Source organism: Mustela nivalis, assembly GCF_964662115.1.
Source record: "Mustela nivalis genome assembly, chromosome: 1".
In the NCBI taxonomy this organism is placed as follows: domain Eukaryota; kingdom Metazoa; phylum Chordata; class Mammalia; order Carnivora; family Mustelidae; genus Mustela; species Mustela nivalis.
In genome coordinates this window covers 5,629,792-5,653,082 of record NC_139020.1, presented here as the reverse complement: position 1 = coordinate 5,653,082, position 23,291 = coordinate 5,629,792, and the positions used below count along the sequence as shown (strand labels likewise).

The 23,291-nt window shown below is 42.6% G+C and overlaps 1 protein-coding gene across 1 annotated transcript in view; it reads left to right on the top strand.

Moving 5' to 3' along the window:
• Nucleotides 1-23,291, top strand: part of B3GALT5 (beta-1,3-galactosyltransferase 5) — a 37,260-nt gene that overhangs the window by 2,064 nt on the left and 11,905 nt on the right. The window lies entirely within an intron of this gene.

Genomic DNA, 23,291 nt, shown 5'->3' with positions numbered 1-23,291 from the left:
TTCCAATAGAAACCCCTTTCTGAGCCTGCAGTAATTAGATGTTGTGAAGTCATTTTTCACCCTTCCTTTATGTTAGCATGACAAACTTACAGAAGTCCCTGTTAGGTATTTACCTGTTATAAATATTAACATCAACCGCCCCCCTGCACTGCCATCTCCCTCATTTGCTGTTTCTGTCCTTACTTCATGAGATGCAGGAGGCAGATTTAATAAAGAGAGGCATCAGGGGAGGTGTCATTTTCCCGGGAGTGCTGGGGCTGGGGATGGCTGTAGAGTATTTTATCGATGGCAATTCCTAGAGTCCCATTTGTGGGTAAATGCGTTCTGATTCTGCCCATCCTCACATGTATTAAAATACTTTAGTTAGGTTGCGTAGTCTTGTATGGGCACATCTTTTATGGTGTTTCTTCTTTAACAGGTGCATGTAATATGCAAATTGTTTCAAAGAGAGCATTTAATATCTTCCTTTTAGTGGAATGAATCAGACAGAGGAAGACACATGTTCTCACTTATATGTGAAATCTAAAAAACAAAACAAAACAAAAAAAATCAACCCAGATTGAATTCATAGAGGGAAAGAATGTATCAGTGGTTGCCGGAGGCGGGGTGAAGGTGGGTGGGGAAAATGGGTACAGGACATCCAACGGTACAAATTCTGGTTATAAGACACATAAGTCCTGGGGATGTAATGTGCAGCATGGTAAAAATACAGGTACCTATCTCTTCTTGTAAGGAATGGCTGCATGTGTATTAAGACCTGTTTTCTGTCTTTCATGTTTCCCTTTTCATGTCAATTCATATTTTATAGTTCTTTTGTTAGGTAAATTAAAAAATAAGTAAATTTTTGTGGTCCATTGGCATTAAGTTCCTGCATAAGTGATTCAAAGCATAAAGACATTTCACTGATTTGTCGTCTCCAAACAGTGGCAAAGACAGTGTTATCTCTACAAAGGTTGTTCCAGAACATGGGCACCATTTCTCTTGTAGGATTTCTAAGTGGGTGCTTTGAAGAGACAAGGACGATGGTTGATGTCTGATTTTATGAGAGTCTACGTACCTGATCGAGCTTCCTTGAACAGATGCTGGTCTTCATCGTTTCATCAGAGGATACCAGTGGGCAACTCCCCTTCCTCAGCCCTGCCAGGTTGGCAGTAGTGGCTGCAGACTTGGGCCAGTTCCCACTGATCCTGAAGGGGTTTCAGGGGCTCTGACACTGCCTTCCTGAGCACGGAGCTGGCCTTGACTCTGAGTCAGGATCTGGTGTCCCACGGGTTCCCTTTGCTTCATCAGGATGCTTGTTCATTTGAACGGGCGTTGGATCAAATTTCTACCTGGTGTTCTGCCAGGACTAGGTCCTCCTCCTGAATCCTGGTTCCAGTGGCGGTGAAATGCTGCTTGGGCCTTGTCATCCTCTCTCCCCAGATGACCGGGATGCTGACTCAGGTGAACCTGGCAGACCTTGAACTACCACATCCCTATCCACCTGAACATAACTGTCGATAGACAGGAGCTCCCAGAAACCTTGTTTCCGCTTGTTTCTGCCATTGGAGCCCTTGGTAGACCCCAGGCTTGAGACCTCCTGTGGTTTTCTCCTGACCAGTGGCATGCTTCTGCTTCCTCTCTCTGTCCCCAGGGAAGCCCCATGAATGGGTGAGGGCTCCTCCCAGCCCTCCTAATTCCAGGCTCTTTTCCTTTGCCCCTGACCTGAGGAGGGGGTTCCTTCAAGCTTTGTGGATGGTCTCCTGTGGGTTTTGATGACTCTTCTTTGCCTGCAAGGCAATGAGAGCTGTCTGAGCCTGTGTCTGAAGAGGACAGGTGAATGGGTGGCCAGGATGACTTAGAGAGATCTTGTCAAACAATATGGCTTGCAGATGAAACCCAGAATTATGAGATTTGGGTGTCAGGTAATGAGACTCATTTGAAAACAGATCAACCAGAATTTTTACCAGAAGTTGTTTGGGACCAAGTTGAGTTTGTAAAGTAGCTGGTCTTCCATTTCCTCATTCAGTAAATCCTGTAAGTCCTGTGGAGATGAGGGGCTTGGGCTCTGGACCATGAGGCCTGGGTTCACAGTCCCAGCTCTGCCAGATGCTTGTGTGACCTTGGGCATGCTCCTTAATTTCTCTGTGCCTTAGTTTCCCCTGTTGACATCCAAGACAATAGTGCTTATTTCATACTGGGAGTGGGTAGGAGGATTAGATAGACCTCTGTAAATAAAGTTTTAGAACAGTGTTACTGTGTAAATAAGAGCCACACAAGTAGCCATTATATTATTATTATTATTATTGGCTCATTTTGTGCCAAGCATTTTACCATGCTGAATAAAACTGTCTTGGGTCAAGAATGAGGCATAAACATAACACAACAAAATTAGTTTTCTATTATTGAATTAAAAAAACACACGAACCTCGCTTTTAAAGGTCATTGCCAGAAAAATGTGCCCATACTGTTTTGTGCAACAGCATTTTGCTGGAATAAAATGACCAATGTCAGGGGAACGGTATTTAATTTTTGTCTAAATTTTGGTCTCCGACTCTTTTATTGAAACTCTGGCCTTCTGTAGTTGTCTGAAGCCGTTCCTGAGCATCCTGTTTGGGCTTACAGCTGTGTTCTCTGTTCCTGCTTCTTTGCCTCTCATTGGCTCGACTTGTTTGCCTTGGCTCTCCACATGTTTCCCGAGCTCTGCAGGTTCCCCTTCTCATCTCTCTCACGTTGTCATCTCATGCTTTTGTTCTTGTTTTGCTGATTTCATGTTCTTCATGTCTTATAGCAGCAGATCGTTTATGGTAAAATCTTTCATTTCATTTTTAAATTTTTATTTATTCATTTTCTTAAGATTTTATTTATCTATTGGACAGAGAAAGAGACAGCAAGAGAGGGAACACAAGCAGGGGGAGTGGGAGGAGAAGCAGGCTTCCCGCCGAGCAGGGAGCCTGATGCGGGGCTTGATCCCAGGACCCCGGGATCATGACCTGAGCCGAAGGCAGATGCCGAATGACTCAGCCGCAGGCGTCCCCTGTGGTCAACATGTCTAAAGCTTAAAGTGCACCATATTACAACAACAGCTTTTAAAATCACCGTTTATTGTACTAATCATTCCAGTTGCTAATGAAATATTCTAAATCAACCTCCAGGCTAAACGTGTTCATCTAGAGATGGAGACAGGGCTGGAGAAATTTCATGCCCTCCAGGGATAGTTCCTTCGTGTTCCCTGAGGGTCACAGCACCCACGTGAGAACTTGTAACCCACTGCTGGGAGTCTGTTTTCTTCCAGGCTGGCTTCTTCATTTGTCTTTCACACATTTCCTTCCCTTTGCTGTCCCTTCTTTTCCGTGCTGTTACACCCATTTGCTGTTTCTCCCTGTCAAGTATCTTTAAGAAGGGCAGATGCAGCTATACCTTCAGACGTAATTTGAATGAATTGTCCTTGGCTGCTTCTGTCCTTATGTGAGAATTATTATTGTTGTTATTTCTTGCATGGAGCTTGATGTTGTGTTCTGGATATTATGTTTTATCTATTTTTCTGTTGTCTGAGGATATGAAGGAGGAGGAGAAGGAGTTGGAATCGTGGTTAATTACAATTGGTGGCTTTAGTCTTTCTTTGTGCATCCTGTAATTGTATAAAAAGTTGTTTTCGGGGCGCCTGGGTGGCTCAGAGTGTTGAGCCTCTGCCTTTGGCTTGGGTCATGATCCCGGGGTCCTGGGATGGAGCCCTGCATCAGGCTCTCTGCTCAGCAGGGAGCCTGCTTCCCGGTCTCTCTCTCTCTGCCTGCCTCTCTGCCTACTTGTGATCTCTCTGTCTGTCGAATGGATGAATAAAATCTTAAAAAAAAAGTCATTTTCAGCATACACTGGGGTTTCAGATTGCCTCCAAATTCATAATGTAGCTTAGAATCACTATTTTTTTTTCAAGTTATGAAGTATTTCAAATATACAGATGAGTTAGGATTTAAAATATATTAAACATATAATTCTAGAAGCTACACCGAGGCAAATTTAACATTTAAAAGGCAAGAAAAGGGGCGCCTGTGTGGCTCTGTGGGTTAAGCCTCTGCCTTTGGCTCAGGTCATGATCTCAGGGTCCTGGGATTGAGCCCCACATCGGGCTCTCTGCCCAGCTGGGATCCTGCCCCCCCCCCCCGCCGCCTGCCTCTCTACCTACTTGTGATCTCTGTCTGTTAAATAAATAAATAAATAAAATCTTTAAAAAAATAAATAAAAGGCAAGAAAAAACAAAAATGAAAATACAAGTCACAATGAATGAAATAGAGAATAAAACAGTTTGCGGACTCAAAAACTCTTTGTTAGGAAAACCAGCGATGTAAAGCCCAGCAAGATTTAACCAGAAAGAGAAAAGAGCATAAATAAACCATATAAAAAATAAATACGGTCTGCAACCATGGAAAAACAACAATTTTATTTATTTATTTTCATTTTTTTAAGGAGAGAGAGAGAGAGAGCACATGCACATGAGTGAGGGAGGGAGGGGTGAAGGGAGAAGTAGAGAAAATCCCCAGCAGACGCCATGCTGAGTGTGGAGCCTGACTTAGGGTTTGACCCCAGGCCCCTGAGATCATGATTCGAGCCTAAATCAGGAGTGGATGCTCAACCAGATGAGTCAGCAGGCACCCAAGAAAGAGTTTTAAATCACAATAGAATGTTAAAAACAACTTTATGCCATTACATTTCAGAACTTAGATAAAATCATTTTGTAAAAAATCACAAGTGACAAAGTTCACTGAAGAAGAACTAGAACTTGAATAAAAAATAGGAATGAAAGACATGGAATTTGTAATCAAAATTGTACCTGTTTCCATCCTAAAAGACAATAACTCCCCAAAATTTAGAGGTGAATTTCATTAAATATTAAGGGAACAACAACAAAAAAAACCCTTCTGTTGTGCAAACTATTACAGAAAACAGAAGAATTCCCAACTTCAGATAAGGACAGTAAAAGAAAAGAAAATTATTAACGGTATCTCTTCTAAATATGAATGGGAAGTTCCTAAACGATCCATCAGGTTTTTATTAATATATGACATCAGTAAATTAAAGAAGGGAAAAAACACTAGATTACCTCAAACAATGCAACCCAAAATAAAAAATTGATGAAATTCAGCACTAATTCATGACAAAGAGGGAACTTTCTTAATTTGTCAAAGGTATTTATCAAATACCTAACATAAATATCATATTAACAGTGAAACTTAAAAGAATTCCTGTTAAAGCCAAGAGCTAGATAAAGATCTCATGACCACTGCTTTTACTAAACGTTATACTTGAGGTTCTAGTCAGTGTGTTAAGAGCGGAAAAGAAACTAAGTCATTCTTATTTGCAGATAGTATTGGATCAGATCAAATAGTCTAGATAATGCCACAGTAATAGATCTTACCTCCCATCTCAGATCTTAAGGCTCTAAGTCTGTTTTCACAGAAGCAAGGTCTACGGCTGATCCAAGCAACTTTTGGAGGAAGCTTTTCTTCATGTACTGATGTATTAACAGTATCAACTGTATCAACAGTATCAGCAGTATCAACTGTTGTATCAACACTCAACCCTCAACACCATTTGGATCTTATGGCATATTTGTATCAGGCAGAACAGGGAGCTAGAAAATCAAGCATCTGCCCTGAAGTCTCTCGCCATTCAGCACTTTGGCTCGCATTTCACTGGCCAGAAAAAGTCACATGGCTGTGTTTAACTTCCCAAGTTTAGAAAGTGAAGCCCTCCCACAAATAACCAAAATATCAAAGTTATCTACATTAAACATTAAAAAGAATCTATTAGATTTATTTATCCTCTGTTGCCCTAGTTATTGAATAAAATTTACTAGTGTTCTTCATCAGACCATTATTACTACTAGTTTTTGGTTTGCTTGTGCTATTTTCTGAGATGTGTACAAATACAATTTATCCCTGTAATACTGTCAGTTTTTGTGATATGTTTTGAGCTATATTGCAACAAGTTTGTAAGTTTATCAGGGATCTATATCACAAAATCACATAGTGAGCTGCTGTGTTGTATTGATGCTCTTGGCTTGAATTCCCTTCTGTCTGCACTAGGGCTGCACTGGGGATCTCCCTGACCTCAGTTCTTGAAGGTGTCTTTCCCACCGGGCTTTGTGTCTTTACTTTGCTGTGTCATTTGAACCTGCATATGGAAGGAATTTTTTCCCCAATCTGATAAATTCTGTTTTTAAATAAGTGAATTTAATATATTTATGATTTCTGAAGTACTTGAACTTATTTTTTTATCTCCTGTGTTTTCTCTTTACCCAGTTTTTTCTTTCATTCTCTTTATTATTTGTTTCCTGTTGAATGAATAAACTTTGCTGTGTTCCCAGTTTCTCCCTTTGTTTATTTTAAAATTGCAGACTGTATTTCCATTCTTTCATGGATTATCCATAATTTTGAGTTATGTGCTTTAACCATATATAAAGTTTCTCAGTATTTTTATCAATTTCTGTATCATGACAAGGATCTCAACACGGTTTAATTGTCAAATGACCTCTGTCATTTATTTAATAACTGTTGCCTAGTGTTTGGTTTTAAATGTGAATGTTTTAATGTGTTTTAAATGTGAAAAGCTAGTTATTTTTATGGACATAAATTAAATTTAACCACATAATTGGTCAATTTCTATGCTTATTGTTGTGTCTTATGTTCCTTGATGTAGGTCTGGGTTTGTATATCTTGCTTAAGTGCACCCATTAATAATACCTTCAGTAAGACTACATGGTGGTAAAGTTCCTATTTGTGTGTCTGAAAATGTTTTAATCATGGCTTTACTCTTGCGTGTTATTTTAACAGGGTATAAAATTCTAGATGGACGGTTATTTTCTTCTGGTGTTTTGAAGGTAACACTGCATTATCTTCTTTTTTTTTAAGTTTAATTTTATTTTTTCTGTGTTCCAAGATTCATTGTTTATGTCCCAAACCAGTGCTCCATGCTATATGTGCCCTCCTTAATACCCACCACCTGGCACACCCATTCTCCTCCCCCCTCCCTTCTGACTTACATCATCATGGGAAATTTCTGTGCATCTAATTGTCAGGATTTTGTGGTTAGTTTGCCTTTCTCTGGTAGGCTTTGAGACTTTCTCCTCCCTCTTGACGTTTACAGTTTCGCTGGAATGTTTTGAGGTGTAGATTTACCTATATTTATCATGATGGACACCCAGGCTGCAGTTTCAGTTGAGGACTCCTATCTTCCATTCTGGAAGGTTCTCAGCTGACATTTCTTTCATAAGTCTTCTCTGTTATTCCTTTTATTCTTTTCTGCAGGAACTCTTATAATACTAAGTTGACACTCTCAACCTGTCTGCTACATCTCTTTTGACTTTCTGGTAAGTCCTGGTTCTGTTGGAGGCAGTTAGCTTTGGCGGTGGTAAATTCTCCTTTATGTTAGGCCTTCCTTCACTCTGTGGAAAATGTAAAGGCAAGTGTAGAAGTTTGACCTGATTTTACTCTAGAGGTCCATTTCCCTCAGGTTTCCTACTTACGATCCTGTTCATTTTTCTCTGGCTTGGGAAGGGAGATGAATAAAAATAAGACTTATGAATTTTAGGTCCTCACCTTTCCCTTAATTTTACCACCCCAATTAAAGGGTAATGTGAAATTCTTGCATTTTCAGTGTTTTACCCTGGCTACCATGTTTAAGGACCATACTAAGAGCCATGTCTTTTGTTTGAGTGTTGCCTGTCTATTTTTGGCTAGTTTGAACTTACTGTTTTATGTTAGTGTGGAAAAAGAGAAACAAATGTCTCAATATGCTATTACACATTTAAGCAATAATAATTGATAGTGTTATTCATCCCATGAGCCGTAAGTTCAGAGGGGGTGTTCAGTGCCCCACTTTTGTATGAAGCCTAGCACAATGCCCAGATGTTTGACAGCTTTGGAGGGAAACAGGTACCTATTTGAATGAGGCAAATAAATGGTAGATTGGGGGATGGAAGGATGGTGGTCAACATACCATAGACACAGCCTGTTACCAAAACTACTTGGCTCACTCTTGAGTTTCCTGGAGCTTCCATAAATAACTGAATTTGGATTTCTTTTTGATACTCTCATTTGGTTTTCTCAAGGACATAAAGCTCAACTTCCTTCTTTTCTACTTAGTAATAGTCAGGTGACGCCCTCCACAAGTGAAAATAAGATTTATCATCTAGGACTGTAGTTTATTCTTCCCATCCTGACTCTCTCTTGTGAAACTTGGTTTTACCTCTAAGAGTCAGGTTACCAGCTGAGTCTCCCATGGGAAAAAATAATATGTACAAAAAATAACTAAACAACATGCAAATAAGTAATCGCCTCCAGATTTTTGCTTCTCATTTTAGACTTACATTGTAGCACTTACGTTCAATATTGACTGATGGGCACTTTTTCCTGACTTCTAACACACAGTATTAACACTTGTCTCATTGACACTCTTTCTTGGGTCATCTGCAGGACCCTGTGGCCTGTCAAAGCAGGGTGGTTTGCACACGTTATTCCATCAAGAAAAACATGGAGGAGCTTTTTCAGACTAATGGAAATTGATAGTGCCAAGCACCATGGGGGAGGTTTAAATGATTAGAGAAGCCAAATTATGAGGTCAGAAAGACATTTTTCATGTGGTTGGTTTCTAGTTACTCAGATTTGTAGAGCCGTGGCTCTCACCTGCTGACCCACCTCACCTGTGCTGTTGACCCAGCGATAACCCCACTTGGTCAGTCTTTTCTTTATCTGTTTGCTTTCTTCATTGGTCTGTGGGCTGTGTTCCTCACAGACTGTTCTAGGATCAAAGAAATTTGGGCAACCCTGCCCATGAATCTTCTTTTTTTTTTGAAATTTACTCTGAATGTTAACTTTGTAAAGTTTCCAAAAAGTCCCACAGTGAAGAAGCCTGTCTAATTTTGTATAATCCACGGGTTCTCCCACTTGCAATCTACCTCTCTCCTACCCCCAGGCACGCATAGATCCTCTTGGTGTCTGGTGGGCACGGTTTGGGAAAACCTGCCCTATAGTGATAGGAAGGTTCTCACGTCCCCTCTAGCTCTGATCATGGCTTCCTTTCACCTCTTGATTTTTTTTTCCTTTTTTGTGCTTTACCAAAGTACAATATCAATATAAATTTTATGCACAAAGCTTATAATTCAACACCCCCCTTTTTGCTATTGTGGTAAGAGATACATAAATTAAGTTGGTTACATTAGTTTTAGTACATTCATGATATTGTGCTACATTCCCTACTGTCTAGTTGCAGAACTATTTTATTGTGCCTGAAGAAAACCTTGTGCCCCTTATCAGTCACCTCTCCCCACAGTCCCCCTACTCCTGGCAACCACCATTCTACTGTCTGACTCTATGCATCTGACTACTCTTGGGACCTCGTATAAGTGGAATCATAGAGTATCTGTCTTTTTATGACTGGCTTATTGTATTTAGCATTATGTCTTCAAGGTTTATTCATGTTGTAGCAGGTGTTGAATGTGCTTCCTTTTTAAGGCTGAATGCCATTGCACTGTATGGATAGACCACATTCTGTTATCCATACATCTATTAATGGACACTTGGATTCCTTCCACCTTCTTACTGTTGCAAATGATGTCACTATGAACATGAGTGTACAAATATCTCTTTAAGTTCCTGCTTTCTTCTTTTGGGTAGATACTCAGAAGTGGAGTTACTGGATCATGTAGCAATTCTATGTTTCATTCTTAGAGGAATTGCCATACTGAGGAGTGCCACACCATTTTTACATTCCTGTCAGCATCCCACAAGGGTGGGCTCCAGTTTCTCCAAAAGCTTGCCAATACTTGTTAATTCTTTACAATTTATTTTTATAATAGCTATCCTGGTGGGTATGAAGTGGGGTTTCATCAAGGTTTTGATTTGCATTTCCCTAATGGTGAGTGATGGTGAACATCTTTTCGTGAGCCTCTTGTCCATCTGAATTCCTTCTGTGGGGGAATGCCTATTCAAGTCCACTGCCTGTTTTTCTTTTTAAGATTTTATTTTTTTATTTGACAGAGAGAGAGAGAGAGAGAGAGAGAGAGAACAAACACAAGCAGGGGGAATGGGAGAGGGAGAAGCAGGCTTTCTGTTGAATGTGGGGCTCAATCCCAGGACCCTGGGATCATGACCTGAGCTGAAGGCAGATGCCCAATGACTGAGTCAGCCATGTACTCCTTATTGTCTTTTTTTTTTTTTTAAATCAGTTTTTGGTTTTGTTGATGAACTCCTACTCGTTAACACATAAGACTCGCTTCCAGTCGTAAACTTTACTGCTGGGAAAGATGTTGGCAGCATCAATTTCTTTTCTGCCATGCTCTCCTCCTCCTGTTTCTCTATCAGCCATCTGATGTCTGACTGGCTGGACCAACCAGCTCCTTTCGTTCCCACCCATGTTTTGGACCTTACAGTCCATACTTTGAACCCTTATCTCTTTAGCTGTTGGTTTCTAGGATGGACAGTTTTGTTTAAGCCCACTCTGCCATCACTTCCTTTTTCTTCCTGAAGGATTTTCATCTGCTGTCTAATTTTAGCCACTGTTATTCCACTGAAGCACATTGTGGAAGTCAGAGCACTCCTGGTCCCACGTCTTCTATCGGATTGACCACAATGATGGCCCTTCCTTCTCTAGGCTTCTTTGGTTCCAGAGACACTTCCTGTGACACTGAGATGGGGAGTGAGCAGCAAGTGCAGGACTGTGGGCCCTGGGGTACCTTAGCTTGGCTGTAGATGCTGACTTTGACCATGAACTCACTCCAGGGCCCAGGCTGATGACTTCACTCTGCAAGTTTCTTCTCAAAAAACAAACAACAAACAAGCAAACCCCGCCCCAAATTAGTGTCCACCTTGTCGATGTGTGGGGACCGACTTGTGAATAATTACATGAAAAGCACTCGGAACAGTTGCTGGCATGCAGGAGGTGTTCAAGTTAGCCACTGTGGGGACGTTAATGTGGGGTTTCTCCTGTGTATCCAGCTGATCCCTTTCCATCCCCATTTCCCTCTCCTGACTCATGTTTTCTAAATTCTATTCTTTGCTCTTCATTATTCTGTTCCTAGACATTGTCTCACTCTTGCCATTTCAGTGTCTCCTTTATGCAGTCAAATCTATCCAGGTCAGTTCTCTACACTTTAGTAGGGAGGCTTCTTATAGCACATTAACTGTGCTGTAGGGACATATGTTTTGGAGGACATTTGACTCTTGTCAGATCACTGCACACCAGCTGCCCCCTCACTGGCTCATCCACAGCCATGGCAGTTCCACTTCAAATCTGGAGGAATTTGGATTTCCACCAGTTTCTATGACTTGCATTATTTTGAAGATGAAATTGCAAATATCATCCTGCACAGTGGACCCGTGGGACCACGTCAAGTGACTATATCCCGGGAAGGGTTAAGATGGTATTGTAGAGATTTGTGAATCAAACAAACTAGCATCACGTAAGTCTTAGGAATGATCTAGAGTGTTGCATGAGTGCTTACTAGTTCCTGGGAACTGTGAAGTACTTACCTGACTTTCACAAAAAGTTTAGGAGTTGGTTAGCATTATCCTATCATTTTACAAGTTTTGTGTTTTTCATTTATAGAGAAAATGGAGACTTAAGAAGGTAAATATTCTCAGTCTTATAATTAGCAAGTGGCTGACTTCAGATTTGACCAGTTCCCTTGCGTTCCAAACATAGAACTCTTAACATCTTGATTATCTTCTCATTTTTTGTTTTATTTTTTTCTTTCACCTTTCCCTGTTTATTGGATATGCTAGGGCTTAGTCCATTTTAAAGAGAGGGTGTATGTATATTTCTTAGTATTGTATTTTTTAAAGGTTTTATTTATTTTTTTGAGAATGAGAGAGAAAGAGAGGGAGGATGAAAGAGAGGGAGATGCTGGGCAGGGAGCCTCATGTGGGGCTGGATCCTGGGACTCCAGGACCAGGATCTGAGCCAAAGGCATACTCCTAACCAACTGAGCCACCCAGGTACCACAGTAATATTTTGTTTTAATGTTTGAATTAACTCAGTCTTGCTTTTGGTTTTGTTAACCCTGTTTTTTTCTGTAATTTTTGTTTGTTTTCTGAATTCTTTGAGAGCTTAGTTTCTTTAAAATCTTTCTTTCTTTCTTTGTTAATAATGAAACTATTTAAGGCTATGCATTTGCCTCTGGAAGCAACTTTGAACACTTCCGAAGGAATAATATGTGGTGGTCTCATTTGCTTTGTTTTATGGGTTATTTGTTATTACACATTTAATTTCTCCTTTGACCTCTTAGTCAATTTTCTTTATCTCCAAGTTTTTGGGATTTTGGATGACCTTGATTAAGCTTAGTGTTATTCCTTTGTTGTTTTATGGTCAGGATGATGGCCTACTGTTTTCCTCTTTAGTCTGTATGCAGTTGGAGTGCTATTGAGAAGTACATGTAGTTGTGATAATGGAAATACTGGTTAAAAAGAAAATGAGTAGGATTTGAAAATGGTGCCTGTAAGTCACTTATTTTAGTCTAAATTTTTGTTCATGTTTTCCAACTGATGTATTTTGTTTCTTTTTATTATTAAAATAGAATATATATTCTCAATAAAACTCTTGGAGCTTATTTCCAGTTTCGGTTTTTTATAGGAAAGTAGTCCCCGCCTGTTGTGTAACAACCAGCACTAGGAGCCAGATACCAGTGAAAAAATGAGGAGGTGTTGTTAAGTGGAACAGGACGACACTCTAACAAACCCACCAATGTTTAACAATTTTAATGAACTTTAAAAAAGTGTCATATTTTCACTGTGAATCATTTCACATTAAAATCTGGTTTTCCTGCCAGAGTTATCTTTAGTGAAAGCTGTGTACTTTCAGCCAGATTTGGAGCAGAGAGAATATTAGTGAGCTGGAAGCAGATCCCTCAAGAAATCCGGTGTCAAAGGGGGAATTTCCTGAGTATCTGTTTCTTGGTTGATATTCCCTGTGACAGTCTTAGACACACTCCCCGATACACGCATGGCAGTTACTCAGTCGGTATGACTTGAACATGGGTGATTTAGGCCCGTGAAATCTTTCTTTCACACATTTCTGGCTTCTCCCATTGATTCATGGCATCCGTGCTGGGTTTTCAAGGAGAAGCAGTGAAAGACATGAGGGAGCGACTGGCATTTGACTAGAGATGATTTTTGCATGTTAGCGTTTTCTTTTTGTGTCTCTGGGAAGATGGTTTCTGTAGATGCACCAAGACACTGTGGTTGCCTAGAGGCGGCCTGAGGAGGGAAGGCAGTGTCTGGGAGACAGGACGGGGCAGAAATATCCAAGGAAGGGCAGGACACAGGTGAATGGACAGAGCCCCCGAGCTGTAAGCATTTGTCTTTGATAACTACTGTAAGCATTTGTCTTTGATAACTATTCCTCCCTGCCGAATTTTCTCCAAACAGAAACAAAAATTTAGCGTGGAAAAATTATGTGGAAAAAACCATTTCCTTTTCAAAGTCTTCACAGAGAGAGGAGGAAGAACACGCTGACAGAACTCCTTGCTCGTGGGCGGAATTCTGTCTAACACCGCTATTGTGTTTGCTGCTTCACAAAGCACACTAAAGGCACATTACAGATATTCAGGTAATCACTGCTTTGACTCATCTTACCCATTTATTCCTTAGTAAAAGTGTCCTAGGGCTGCCTTAACAAGTTCCCACAGACCGAGGGGCTTAAACAAGAGAAGTTTATGGTGTCACACTCTGGAGGCCAGAAGTCTGAGGTCAAGTCTGAGGTTGGTTCTGAGGGCAACGAGGGAGAATCTGCCCCAGATCTCTCCCCCAACTTCTGGTGGGTCGATGGCAGTCCTTGATGTTCCTCGGCTTGGGAAGCATCACCCTGATCTCTGTCTTCATCTTACCTGGTGTTCTGTGTGTATGCCTGTGACCACATTTCTTCTTTTCATTGGGGCACCAGTCATACTGGATTAGGGGCCCATCCTACCCTGGCATGGCTGATTTTACTGCATTTTCAGTGACCCCATTTCTAAACAAGGTCACATTCTGAGGTTCTGGGGGTTAGGACTTCAGCATATGAATTTGGGGGGAGAAACAAAGTCCAGCCCATAACAGTAAATATTAATTTACACTCAATAAATATTTACTGAGCATCTATTAGGGGAAAAGTGTGATAGGAGGTATCGAGATCAAATAAATATTAGTGAAATATTTTCCTGTCCCAAACCACTTACAGTAAAGTAGGAAAGAAGTAAACATAGAGCTGTGATCAGCAGAGTTACGGTAAAGGAAGCTACAAGGAACTGTGATGTCAAGAAAGGAAATGGTCAAGCCCACTCACGGGGCAAGATGCCTCTGTGGGGACAGAGTTTGAACTGGACGGGAAGGGGTTCAAAGGACTTTACTATATAGACAGTATGAGACAAAATGGCACATTCACTGAACTTCAAGCTATCTTGTGGCAGGCGTATAGGGTGTGCTAAAAAGATTTAAGCAAAGCTTTAAGCAATGTTGTCGGACTTCTGGTTTGGGGAATGTTCTTCTGGTGGACTGCATGGAGCTGGAGTGCGGGTGGTTAAGTCTAGAGTTTGTGAGATAAAACAGTGGAAATGGCCATGAGTCTGGTGCTTGTGTCACCGAGTGGATTCCAAGGCCCTTCATTTTGAAAAGATGGAGTTTGAGATGTCTATGGGATGTCCAGTGGCAGTTGGATTTGGAATTCAGCAAAAAGTACGGGAGGAGGGTATGGCTTTGGGGATTATTTTGTGTATAGCCATGGGATTGGGTAAGGGGCACTGTGTCAAATACAAGAGAGGGTCAGGGTGCACCTGAATTTAGGGGCAGAATGAAGAAGAGGAGTCAACACAGGAGAGCCAGAGAGAAAAATCAGGGAGGCTGGGACCAGGGGGTCCCCCATTGAAGCCCAGGAGTCACAAGAAGAAAAGCTTGGACAGAAGCACCTAATGGCACAAGTAGGTCATGCAAGATAAAGCCAGTAAAGCCAATGTGCCCTGTGGCTCAGTCTTGACATTATGTTTTCAAAGTCTTTTCTGATACGTATGTATTGGTTTGATATCCAAAAGAGAATCTGAACCTTTACTGAGATCTTTCAAAGGACCCCAAAGATGATTCCATTTTTAATGTCCAGCAAAATGTTCAATTTTTGCTACTCTCTCTTTGTATCTGTCACTTCTTGAGTTCACTTGTTCCCCTCCTAAATTTTCAAAATATTTCTCTGATCTAGCCCTTAACAGCCCTTCTTTTACCCTAGAAACTCTTATCCTCCATGTTGATTTCATTCTGTTCCTCTAGCCATTCTCTCCCTTTTCCATCATTTCTCACTTTTCCCCTCATCTCGTACCCAAACTCTGTGCAAGGAACAAGTTGGTAAAGGCAGTGCTCTTGGTAGATCAGGGAAGAGGAATAGTCTCTGAGTATCCCTGTGTTAAATCTTTCTCAACCCAAGGCAGGCTGTTGGTCATCTTTGGCAGAGCACTTTCCGATAAGCAGTGGGAGTGGAAGCAGCTTGCCGTGGGTTGAGGATTAATTAATTAATTGGTGGGTGATTTAGTGCAAGTGGCGAGTATAAACTATTTATTCCAGGAGCTTGATTTGGAAGGGAAAGAAAATAAGAGGCTGACCAGGAGATGTCAGGCAATTGAGGTAAGGTCCTTTAAACATTTTTCTGGAGTGAATTTTTGTTTTTCAGTCATACTTAGAGCAGAGATCCACACAGGCACTGACTGTCATCTTAAGAGAAAAATCAACACCATTTGCTTTGCTCATTATTATTTATTGTCATTGGAACTGACGAGGAAGTTCCACTGGACCTGAAGCCTGGATCCCAGACTATGGGCAGGGTTGGAGATGTGAATGTGATACACCTTGAAGGGAAGGAATGAGCTGAGCATTGGACTTACTGATATAGTGAAAGAGGATTTTTTGTTTTATGGGCATAGACGCTGCCCAGATATTCACCTCAGCTCAGTTATTCAACAAATATTTCTACACCTCTTACTATTTCTTAATCACTGTGTTAGGCCTTGAGGTACCTGGAGCTCTGGGGGATAAGCAGGACAGGTGCATATTCCATCACTTCTGTTCCAAAGATTTCCAGTGGGAAGTGACTATGGGGCTCTTCTATTAGAAGGTGGAGTGATTGAAGTCTGAGAGTAGGGCAGTGGTGGCCCTGATTCAAGGGGGAAGCGGATGTAGACAGCTGGCTGCAAGCGTCCCTTGAGGGCCATGAGACCTTGCCTTGACTAGCTGCCTTCCACCTTGGTCCCTTGGTAATAAGGGAATCCTAAAAAGTAGGTGTAACTCAGCATTACTTGTCACCACCATGGTAAGGTTTTCTCAAGTTCAGTAGTTTGAGGAAAGGTCAAATTCAACTCATGAAATAGTTATTTTGTATAATGACATTCACTTTCTCTGCGATGGAGGTGTCTTGACAAGGCTTGCACTATGATCTGGGTAAGAGTATTTGAGAGAGTATTTATATACAAATGGCAGTTGTGAAATTTGTTTCTAATGTGTCATGTAGAAATTCGCTTTCTTAAGAAGACTACTAAGATATTTGCCCAATCTCCCTTCTGTGTGCTAATTCTCCTCAAATATCTACTGTTTTACCCTTCATGGTTCATAGTGGTACGTGAAAGTTTAAGTTGAACAGTCCTGGGAGGTGGAGTGAAGTCTCTTGGTGACTGTGTAGGTGTCAGTATTTGAATCATGACAAGGGAGCCTTCACCCTCCCTGATCAGTGAGTTTCTTTCCCAAGTGTCATGGCCTCAAAATTTTGTCTAGAGCCTGGGCAGAAGCATCTGCTTCAGGCCGCGCCAAGTGATCTTGGGCCAGCGAGAAGAAATCATGAAGTTTTGCTTTACTTCTATTGGAAAAACAAAGTTCATTTCCTCAGCACGTGTCATCCATGGAATCCTTCTCAAAGACAACCAGCAAGTAAGATATGCTGGGGGACTCGTGTGGTCATTATGTAGGAAAAAAGGACAGGTCTAAGGACAGGTTTTCATCACCTTGAGGTAGAAATTGCCCAGCTGTTATAAGAGCATTCATGTGAAACCAGAATCCTCTACTCCACCTCCTGTGGTGAAATCAGGGGCCCATGGTCCAAGGGCATTCTTTGCAATAGACAAATGGTCATAATGATGTTATCATTACTAGAACTCTCAGGAGTGGGCCTGCTGGTCCCAACCCCACTGTAGATGCTTGGATTCAGCTTTTTGCTCATTTGTAGATTTTTGTGATCCTCTTCTGTCAAGGTTGAGAGGTAGCTGTGAGTGACAAAATCCATAAAGAGAGAGTTTTCCCATCATCTGAGGAAGTAGCAGGTTGAGGGTGATCTTCATGTGTGCTCATGAAGAGTGCAGTCATGAGAGGGAAGGTGTTTGGGCCAGGGGGTGTTCTGCGGAGGGTCAGCTGTTTTTGGAAGAGCCCCTTCTGCCATATTGACAAGTCATGTATGCTCTTGACTTTTGTGTCTGGAAGGCCATGGTTTATTATTGTGTATTCGTACTATTTTCTCAACAAAATTTGTCTTCCATCCTCTTACCTATATGCCTACCTCCTGGGACCAACAGGCAAATTAATGTGGCGAATGTGCTGTTAGTTCCTGCTTTTCTTCTCTGCACAGCTTTTGTTCCCTTCTCTGCTAAAGCTCTGAAATTATTTCTGAACACCCTAATAACTGTCCACAGGCTGCTGCTGGTGACCCCCCAGCCTCCTCAGTGTGAACGATAGGGGGTGAATCTGTCAGTATTGCTTTTTCTTCCATTGAAGTAAGCCAGGTTCTATTTCTTCTGGGAAATAATTGAAGTCTTATGAAATGTACACAGAATAAAAATACCTAAGGCACTGAAATATTCTGTGAAAAAATTTCATCCCAAGGAGATGTCACATAAAGTGAGTGTTTGCTTTCAAGTAAGAAAATGTCTCCATGTTGCAAAGAAGCATGCTTTGGCTTTTGGAGACATGGGTATCTTCTCAAGGACTCATTCAGAACTTCCCTTTGTGCTCTTGTATGTGGCAAATATTGTGTGTTGGTGGGTGCTGTAATGGTGAAAAATAAGGAAGATGGTCCTTGATCTGTGCCAGAGTTGTCACAGATGGGAATGCTAGTCCAAGGTTTTCACAGAGAAATAATAATGTATGATCTATGAATGAAAGTGAGAAAGTATCATACAGTGGGTGCCATGAGTGGTAAATGAAGAAATGGCTTTGCTGAGGAATTGGCGGGGTTGGAGGTGAGCTAGAGGTAGCTTAGCAGAAGTGGTGTGATGGTGGGGGGCCCTGGTGGAGGAGGCCAGAGCACAGAAGGGAAAGAATAGTTCTGTTCATAGGGCTGAGGGGAACAGGTGTAGCCTGAGGGTAGAGGCGTGGAGGTTAGTTGGAACAGAGAGTGCAGGACATGGGCTAATGATAAGTAGCTCTGTGAGTCATCATCTTGAAGATCATTGAACCTGTTGGTCAAGAAATGAAATTTCAAGCCGTGAAGACACATTGCAGGCAGCACAGTGCGACCCGAACACTGCCTGTTGCTTCCATTGCTTCTTGTTTAGGACCTTCATGTAAATTGAAATACGGGCAAGCCCCATTTCCAGAATGGTCACATGCACCGTTGTGTTTGTGTTTATTTGTTTTTTTTTTTTTTTTTTTTTGGTGGTGGTTGTTTTTACTAAAGATTATTACTTTTATAGTTATTTTTAAAATTCAAAATTCTTTTCCCCACCATAGAAACAATGTTAGAAATAGGATTTGGATTCCTTGACTAGTTCACAATCTTTTTTAAAAAAATTTAATTTAATTTAATTTTTTTTTCAGTGGCCTGGTGGTGGGTATTCAGGAGGGCACATATTGCAGAGAGTCCTGGGTGTGGTGCATAAACATGCACCGGTTTTAATTATTTTTCTTCCTTCTCTCCCCTATTCCATGGTTTGCATGATGAATTCCTGTCACTGCGGAGTCCTTTAGTAAGGGCACTCAAGCAACTTAGAGTCTATGTCTCTACTATTTGGGCCACAAGCATGAGGAATAATCGGGGAGAGATGTTCCCTAAGAGAAATCTCTCGTATTTGTTTTCAAGGTGTTTTGTCGGCTATTGAAGGATGCTAGCCTTCCTATATGTCATCAGACCCAGGCAGACAAGGAGCTTTTTCAGCTTTTCCAGATTTTTCTAATGTAGTTGATTGCACAAAATAATCAGCAGCCCTATTAATGGCATTCTGCTGTATCCCTTCTGCTATGTTATTAATTGGTTTTGTTTAATTTTTGGTTAGAAGAAAGGCCGTAGGTCTTAGCTTACAGAAATAATCCAAAGCTTGTTTAAAAACAACAACTTGAGATGGGAATTGGGAGGGAGACAAACCATAAGAGACTCTTAATCTCAGAAAACAAACTGAGGGTTGCTGGGGGGAGGGGGTTTGGGAGAAGGGGGTGGGATTATGGACATTGGGGAGGGTATGTGATTTGGTGAGTGCTGTGAAGTGTGTAAACCTGGTGATTCACAGACCTGTACCCCTGGGGATAAAAATATATGTTTATAAAAAATAAAAAATAAAAACAACAACAACAACAACATGAGAGACTATGGACTCTGAAAAACAATCTGAGGGGTTTGAAGTGGCGGGGGAGGGGGTGGGAGGTTGGGGTACCAGGTGGTGGGTATTAGAGAGGGCACGGATTACATGGAGCACTGGGTGTGGTGCAAAAATAATGAATACTGTTATGCTGAAAATAAATAAAAAATGAATTAAAAAAATAAAAAAATAAAAACAACAACAACACTGTAGATTGGCCTTCCTAAATCTGTGGGCACCACTTTGTTGTCGTTCCTTTTGACACTGTGGATAAAACTGTCCCATACAGTTGTTCAGTGTTGTTTGGGCCATTCAGAAGATAATGCTTTGGAGGTTTAAAGAAATTGGGTTTTAAAAACCTTGAGTTGTGTTTTTGGTTTCTGAGAGTTTGGGAGCTGCAAGTAAAGCATTTTTTTTTTTTTTTTTTTAAATAGAGAGAGCTTCAGCAGGGGTAGATTGCAGAGTGAGGGGACAGCAGGGTTGCCTCTAGGCCCCTTCCAAAGCACATTCATGCTGCTCCCTCTCAGTGTCAGAGCCCAGGTCACCAGGCCACTACTGTTGTCATTTCTGTGTTCAGGAGGGAATCAGTCTAGAGGCTCTGGAAGTGGCCCTTCCCAGGGGAAACCTGGTGGATAGCCTGGGAGAGTGATATGCCTTAGGGTGGTAAGTTCATGAAACTGAGGACGATCTAAGGAATTCAAGGAGACCCCAGGCCACTCCCAGTGACCAGCATCCACCTTCACATGGTGGGTGCTCAGTAAATATTTGGAGATTATCCCTGCTACGGACTAAACTGCACTCCCCCCATTCATATTTATGTGGTAGCATTTGGAGGTGGGACCTTTGGGATGTAATTAAGTTTAAATGAGGTCACGAGTGTGGGGGATGAGTGTGTTTGTAAAGAAAAGACCCAAGAATGCAGGAGAGCTCTCCTGCACATTCTCTTTCCCCTTTCCTCCCTCCCTCTCATTCTCTCTCCCACCCATCCCTCCCTCTGCCACAGGGACACAGGGAGAAATCAGCGTTGGCGAGCTAAGAGGGGGGCTCTCACCAGAAGCCAGCCATGCTGGCAGCCTGATCTCTAACCTCCGCCTCCAGAGCTGTGAGCAAGAAATGTCTGTTGTTCAAGCCACCTAGCTGTGGTATTTTGTTGCCTAAAATGTCAATCCTGAAAATGCCTTCCTCAAGCTCTAAATTCATCGACTCTGAGACCAGTGATCATTGGTGAGAACCCTGTGCTGTGTCTCCTCAGATTGGAGCGGCCATATTCAAAGTTAGTGGGAGGCTTGTCTATTGTATTATGAGTAGGAGAGAGAAGCCCCATCAGACCGCAGACTCGTCAGTGTGTAAAGCCCAGGGAAGGACTGTGGACACCCTAGTATCCTCAGAAAAGGCCAGACCCAGAGCCCGTCCTCTGTACACCGCCCTGTTTCTGGAACCCACCAGACATTTCGGATTCCCTGCTTCTGCCCATCAGCCTCCCCAGAGCATCCCCCCTGCAGACCTCTGTCCTCTCATCTGCCCTGTCAGAGGGAAACCAGAGCAGGACAGCAGATAAGGAGCAAACCAGAGTGGATTCTGGAACTACTGTAGTGGGGGAGAGACCCCAGGATAGAGCTGGGTTCAGTTACAAACAGAGCAAGACCAGCCGGATGGATGGTCAAGAGCAGGGTGGTGGTGGGGCGGGGGCAGCTGATGAGCGATTCCTAGGAGGAGACATCAGGGGGCAGGGTGCTGGTCAAACCAGCCTTATAGGATTCTAGCTAAAATTGGGTAGAATTCTGAAGGTCAAGGCCTTTTTTGGAAAGGAATTGGAGCCTGATGGGACCCTGGGCAGGAGTGTTGGGCTCATGCTCCACCCCGCTACACTGAGCAGCAGATCCGGTTCTGCTGGTGCAGAACCTCGCAGGTCTGTCTTCTTCATCGTGGAGCCCCTGGGACCCTGCCTGCCACACGGGAGCCTCTCAGGACTGGTTTTCTGAGGCACAGGAGGGCCTGGAGTGAACACACAGTGCTGGCGGCATCATGATGGCCACAGGCTATGCCGAGAGCGTTTCCAGCAGGATGTGTTCCTGTCTTCATTGGTCAGCCTGGAAGGACAGGCGCAGGATGCCCCCGAGGCCATGCCACCCCACAGCTGCTGCCCCACGAGAGGTGGACGGTGAATGGGTTTTTGTTCTCAGCCCCTGGTGAGGCTCATGAGGTGATGTGAAAGGCAGAGCGACACTATTCCTCAGTGGGTGGGACTCTTGAAGGTGCTTCTCACCAAAGAGGAGCCCCATCCAGGGGCCTGCGTGTGCAGGGCTGGGCTGCTGGCTCCGACATGCCCACGGTGGTAGGTGGTCGGTGGTCGGGCTGCTGGCACGAAAGCCTGCAGCCTCCACCGCCCCCTGTTGGGCCTCCAGTGAGCCACCGTAGGAGAGAGGGAGGTGGTAAAACAGTTTGTAAATGCAAGAGGGGTTGAAATAGACTTACGGTTTATTTTATTAAATAGGAAAAAATCGTAAAATTAGAAGCCACTGTCACCAGTTAGAAAATACAATTAAAAAGTATGTTTCATCCAGAAAAGCTGTTAAAGTCTGCAGCTCACAGACATCCCCAGGCTGCTTGACCCCAGCTCAACTGCCAGGCCCCAGCTCAGCTGTGGCCCAGCCAGCCGGCGAGACCACAGAGAACAACAGTGGGCACAAAAGCCTTCTGGGAGTAACCGGCAATGTAGGGGCCTCCTGTCTCCCCCAGTGCCTCCCATTTCCACGGTGTCGGCTTCCTCTCCAGGCACCCCGCTGCTAGTTCTGAGTGCGACCATCCACAGCTCAGGTGTGTGACTTTGTCCAGTACGTGCTGTGTGGGACCCTGAGTACCAGAGCCGAACGGATTACCTGGGGTAATCCGCACTTCGGAGTTTTCAGAGAAAGCAAGTCCCAGACTTTATTTCCCAGGATCATATAAATCCTGTTTTTAATTTTCTACTTACTATGTTTTGGCATCTTATTTCTGGCTGGGGAAGAAGTGCCCCTCCCAGCGGGAGCCCTTTCTTAGAGATAAGGAAGCATCCAGCCTGGACCAGGTCTTTAATATGCAAATGAACCCACGCAGGGCCACACTGTCTCTGTCTGGTGTTTATGACTCAGGAGACCCAGGGCCAGGTAGTAGCTAGGGGCTGCCCTATAGCCAGCTGCGCAATTACTCAAACTCGCCAGTCCCCATCTGTTCACATTGCCATGTGTCTCCTTGTCTACAAAAATACTCAATAAAGGCCATGACCCGAACCTGTCTGTTGCACCTGTGAGCCTCCCGTGGCCCACCTTGGCCAGCCACGTCTCTTGTTTCTAAGAGAGCTAAAGTAATGTTAATGTTTTCTTTCAGGGACATTCACTTGTCTGGGTTGTCATTCAGTCATCATTATAAATTAAGACCCGGACACAAAATGAGTTTGTTCTGTGAGGCTCCGTGTCCCATGTAATGCACTGTGTAAAAAATCAGAATAGGGGTCAAATAAATTCAGGCTATTTTATAGAAGGTATCACCATTCAGAGATTTATTTTTATTTAAAATTATTCAAAAATATTAATATGGAATGACTTATATACAGCAAAGTACACAGATCTTGGTTGGATGATTCAATGAATTTTTATCTATGTAACCACCTCCCAGACCAAAAATAAAATATATCCAGCTCTCCAGAAGGACTCTTATGCCCGTTCCTGGTTAATAATACCTCCACAAGAGGTAATTACCACTCTAACTTCTA